The sequence below is a fragment of the Vicugna pacos genome, chromosome X (assembly GCF_048564905.1).
Source record: "Vicugna pacos chromosome X, VicPac4, whole genome shotgun sequence".
NCBI classification, from domain to species: domain Eukaryota; kingdom Metazoa; phylum Chordata; class Mammalia; order Artiodactyla; family Camelidae; genus Vicugna; species Vicugna pacos.
Genome location: NC_133023.1, coordinates 49,390,930 through 49,396,838, shown reverse-complemented (window position 1 = coordinate 49,396,838; position 5,909 = coordinate 49,390,930). Strand labels below are relative to the sequence as shown.

The following is a 5,909-nucleotide window of genomic DNA, read 5'->3' as shown; positions in this document are numbered from 1 at the left end:
TAAATTATTTTGAGTCACTTAGCTTTAAAATCCACTTTAATATCTGATAAGGGAAGCTCCCTTCAGTACTCTTCTTTTCTAAAATGTTCTTGGCTAATATTATTATTCTTCCAAATAGAATGTTAGTATAATTTTGTCAAGTTCCCAAATAATTTCAAATATGTCTTCCATTATAAATTGTTAAGATGTGTTAAGAATTTCAAAACAGGTAAAAATAAAAATATAATATACACTCTACCTATTGGGAAGTCAGATTTCAGGTGACTGTAATCAACAGTAAAGAGAGAAAAGACTTCTAATAAGCCCCTGAGACAGTGGTCCTAACAACACAGCTTTGTAACAAAATCAGGTAGTATGGTACAACAGTGAAAGACTTGGATTTTTCATCATTAATTAATCAAAAACACTTGTGATAACTATGAGAAACTATAATCCGTAACATATTTAAGGAAATCCTATAAACCAGTAAAAATAGTAAGGAACTCTGATAGAATAACTGGCAAATATAAACAGGTATTTCATAAAAGAAAAACTCACCAAAACTAAAATAATAAAGATACTCAAGCTCACTAGCAATTTGGAAAATATACATAAAAGTAATGCGATACCATTTCATAGTAATCTGATTGGCGAAAATTATAAAGATAGTGACAAACATTAAAGGGGAGATAGCAGCCCTCATTCACTGTTGGTGAAGCCCTCTTGGAGAGCAGTCTGGCACCACTAACTCAAATTAAATTAATATACTCTATGGACCCAGTGATCTCACTCTGTAGAGTAGGGGTGTGTATGCGCCAGTGTGTGTGTGTGTGTATGTGTGTGTATCAGAGAAATTTTCACAGTAAGGAGACGTGTATGAGGATGTTCACTACAAAAGTGTGATGTTGGGGTGTTAGAAGCAAACTAGGTGTCCATCACTGAAAGAGTGAATAAATAAAATGTGATAAATGCAGAGTATGTAATATTAGGCAGTAGGCAAAACAAAGGACTAGGTATGCCCACAGAAACATGGGTAGATATTAAAAACAGTACTGCATAAGAAAAAAGAAGAAATAGAATGAAATATATATTTTCTTCTAGATTGCTATTTATTGTTATAATTTTGTTTTGCTCACTACTGTATCTCTAGTGCCTTAGTTGTTGCATAGTAAGTGCTGAATAAATATGGTACAATACCATTTATACAAATTTTAAAATAAATGCACACACACAATTTACAAGAACACACACATTAAAAAGAATACATTGAACACATTAGAATGGTACCGTATGGGGGGTAGGAAAGAGACTGGAACATAGTATGTGCTCAATAAATAGTTACTATCATTACTATTAAGCCTGTCATTCAAGCCCATTAATTTTTATTAACACACTACTCTTAAAAATTGTGGTTATACCTTTTCCTGTTAAGAGCTAGATTAGATAAAACAAACTAGAAGTGGGTAGAAAATAATGACAAATAACAGTTATGAAAGAAGAGAGAAACCGGAAAAGACAAATAACACATGCTAATAATGATAATCCTGCTCAATCAGAAAAAGTCAAAATATATTTGGTATTTTTATTTAAAAATCTACATTTTATAACTAGCTCTCAAAAATTGTTAGAATAATTTTCCCCACGAAGTGGAAATCTTCAGTTCCTAAAATATATTTTTATTTTCCAATAAGCCTAGACAGATAATGGATTACTGTAGTTTTAAGGCTAGAAAGAGTAGTTGTGAATAAAAATTGTAAAAAAGTAAGATTAAATTGCCTTTAAAAAGTAGATTTTGCACCTTCCCAAAAGCTTGCATATAGAGGCTGCAGACCAAATGGAGCAAGAAACAAGCAGCAGATAATACTTTGCTGGCAGTTGCTCAAATTCAAATAAAAGGACAATCCAGTGAAACACCACTAGTAAATAAAGAAAGGGAGGGGTTATTTCCAAAATATGGGGGGTAGCTAAGTTTGCTAACATTGATTACCTATCCTCAATTTAGAAACTGAGCTCTTTTTATGAGCAGGGAAACATCTCTCAGAGGTTTTTGGCTGCCATTTAGTAACTTAAATCTTAATTATATGTTGCCTACTCATTCTAAGTTTTATTTTGCCAGGGAAAACAACGTCCATGGTTTGTTTGTATGAATTTGCAGTGTGTCTTTACTTGTATTTTAATGCTTAAGTTCTAGGAAAAATGGAACTGCAATTTTCTCTGTCAATAATAATGATTATAATAAATACTATGATTTTGAAAAAGGACAAGCATGGTAGAAGGAACAGGAAATAATGCACATAATTCTAGTTCAGTCTAAAACTCCTCTCCTTAAACCTCTAATTTACCATTTAAAAATAAAATAATTCTATAATAATTCTATTATAGACTTGAATACACAATACTGTCCAAATTCCTTTTGCCTCTCTTTGGTGGATATCATTCTCCCTTAAATGATCTCCTCTTTAACTAGAAATGTATGTGTTTTCCCACCATAAATGGATAGTCTTTTATCAACTTTCCACACATCATTATAAAATCAAAAGGCAATCTCTGAAAACTTCATAGTTTAGAATCTAAAAATGTAATTTTTCAGTCATTCAGTGAATGTTAACCTTAAGACTGTATACCCATATGCTGCTACCCATAAAACCTGAGCCAGATCCACAACTATCTTCAAGCTTTCTCCCACTGTCTAATAACATGTCCACCAATAAGAATGTTAATTCACTAACTCCCCACCTTAATAGGTTGGAGGACAAAGGGAAAGACAGAACAGAAATGAGACAGTAGTGTATAGAGGTTATTGTGAAACTGAAGAAAGCTAAGAAAAATGACCAGATGCTGAAAAGAAGAAATGTGTTATTTTCTTGATGCTGCTACTTCTCCACTAAAGGAAAATCATAGCATCTAGGATTTTGTAAGTTGTTCTGTTGATGACACTGTGAAAGACACAAACAGCAATAATTTGGAAAGCCAACTCCAACCTACCCAAGTTGCTAGAAAACTTCTTTGTATGGGAAAACAGTCTTCCATAGACACTATAATCCAAGGTACTTTGGTTCTAAACTGTGTGCCTTTCTCTGACTGAATTTTAATCTGCTTAGGTACACTTGCTAATATCAATTCTGAGGAATCAGAATAGACTAATACTGTGGTAGATTGAGGTACTATATCAGCATTCGTTGCTCTCTTGTCATCTCCTCATTCACACATCAGTGAATGAGCTATAAGGGCTCTCAGAAACATTGCAGGTAATGGTTCACTTCCAATGATTTGGTTATCAAGAATGCTATAATAAACTGTTAATTCTACTCACAGTTACTGATTCATCATCCTTAGCATATGGTTATTTAAATAGTCTTACCTGGATACTTTCAAATCTTTATTGTAATATGAATTCTATTCCCTACATTAGATGCTATTAAGCAAATTCTTTCTGCTTTAGTTTATCTCCTGCATAATGACTGTCAAGAAGTACTTAGAGATATTTGCTGAGCTATGTCCTATCTTACTGACGGTCCAATGGAGTCATTCACATAATTGTAAAAACAAGAGTTTTGCCACAGTTTGTAAAATTTCCAGGAGCTACTGAATAGCCAACTGTGACTCCAGCCTTAAGAGCCATAGAAAATACTGTTGCTGGGGCAGATGAATAAATTTAGGTTGTAGTAGATGTAGGAACACTTTCAGTTTTTCCTTTCTAACTGCTAACTTATCTATAAATATTCATCCATTCAACCCCAAATAAGTATGTATTTACTATTTGCTAAATAATGATTCAGGCACTGAGGATTCAACAGTGAACAATATAGATAAACTCCTTATACATTCTACTGGGAGAAATGGATAATAAATATACCTGTAACTGTAAAGATATATCCATTTTTGTTTATCTTCATTTCGAAAGGAAAGGCTATATATCCTTTCATCAGTAAAGCTAACTTCTCCAAATGTGATCTTGATTCCACACCCATAAGACTGTTCTCTGTCAGTGATTTACTTCATCATGTATTCTTCATTTTTCTCTATCAACCAGCTCCTCTTCCTCAGCCTATAACATAGTCAAATCTTCCCTAGTCTAAAAGAAAATTTTCCCATTGATAATACCTCATCTGCATGCTATTGTTCCACCTCACTTCTATGATTCACCACAAACCTTGTTGAAATAGTGTTCTACATTCACTGTATTAATTTTTTCAATTATAATTTTGTCCCAAACTGCTCAATTTGTCATCCACTACCATTTTTCCTGTTTTAATCAAGAATGTCAATTACATTTTGTTGGGATACAAATAATAAATAAGACAAAATAGTAAATATACAGTATGTGAGATGACAAATATAAGGGCATAGAGTGCTGAAGGGTAGGTTTGCAATTTAATTAAGCAAATAATTATAAAAATCCACGAAAATTTATATATTTTGTCCTATCCTTACTGTCATCTTTCTTACATGGGAGAAAGAGATGTCCCCCCTATTGTATAAGGTCCATGCTTCTACTTCTCAATATCATGTCTTCCAATATCCTTTAAGGACTTTACTCTATCCCCTGTCTTTTCTTTTCCCCCTCATTTGTGCTTAATGATTATGAATATAGCTTAATGATTATAAGTATAGACTAAATAATCAGACAGCTCAGGTTCAAATCTAACTCTACTACTTACCAGTTGTGCAATCTCAGAAATGTCACTTTACCTTTGTCCCTCTCATAAGGTTGTTATAATGATTAAATTACATAATGCATGCCAGTACATAGCAGAATTCCTGACACAGATCAACTACTTAATGATGTTAGCATTACTATTACTTTTATTATTGGATCCTTTCTCTCAGCATGTAAACATGACCAATTCTCACCCATCTGAAAACCAGGTGAGGTATGGGTTGGGTACTGGGGAAGAGAGAGAGGAGAGAGAGAGAGAGATTCTCTCCACCCCTGTATCTTACCTATATCTATTATTCCTCTCCATTCATAGCCATGTTTCTTCAAAGCCTCTAATTTCATAGTCTCTACTTCCTCACCTCTCATTCATATTGCAAACGAATGCAAGGTGACTTTCCTTTCCACCATTCCACTAATAATGATCTAAGGTCATCAACGACTTCCTAATTTGCAAATCCTATAATTACTTTTCAGACTGTATCTTACTTACCTTTTCCATGGTAATACATACTGTAGTCCCTCCCTACTCCTTGAAACTATACCATTAACTTTAGGACTAGCTCTTGTAGTTCTCATTTTACCTTAGCTAATTCCTTTTCAGTCTCCTTCATGGGGTCCTGCATCTTAAATGTTGGTAATTCATGGATTTCTGTTCTTATTTTCCTTTTTGTCACTCTCTAAAATCTCTTCATAGGAGATCTAATCCACTTGTATAGCTTCCAATCCCACCTCTACTCTGCCAACTCTCAAGGATACTTCTCCCGTGTTACCTACTCCTCTGAATCCTAGATTCATACATTCAATTGTCCACTGGAACTCCACCCAATGATGAGTGAATCTAAGTTTTTAACATTCAAGCTCTCACAAATCTTATCTCTTATTGCCTTAATCAATTTGGGCTGCTATAACAAAATAACAGAGCCTGGGTGGCTTATAAATAACAAGCATTTACTTCTCACAGTTCTGGAGGCTGAAAATCCATGATTATGGTGCTGGCAGATTCAGTGTCTGGTGAGGGCCTTCTTCCTAGATGACCATATTTTCACTGTAACCCCACATGGCCAAAGAAGTGAGCTAGCTCTCCAGGGTTTCTTTTATAAGAACACTAATTCCAATCGTGAGGGCTCTGCTATCATGACCTAATCACCTCCTAAAATCCCCACCTACTTATATGTTCATCTTGGGGATTAGGAGTGCAACAGAGGAATTTGGGAGGCAGGCACACAAACATTCAGATCATAGCACTTAGTAAACCTTTCTGTTTCCTCTA

At 34.3% G+C, this 5,909-nt stretch overlaps 1 pseudogene; it reads left to right on the top strand.

Annotated features, from left to right (window-relative positions):
• The first annotated feature begins 2,676 nt into the window (after positions 1-2,676).
• LOC116279209 (importin subunit alpha-1 pseudogene) lies at positions 2,677-4,852 on the top strand (annotated as a pseudogene).
• The last annotated feature ends 1,057 nt before the right edge of the window (positions 4,853-5,909 follow it).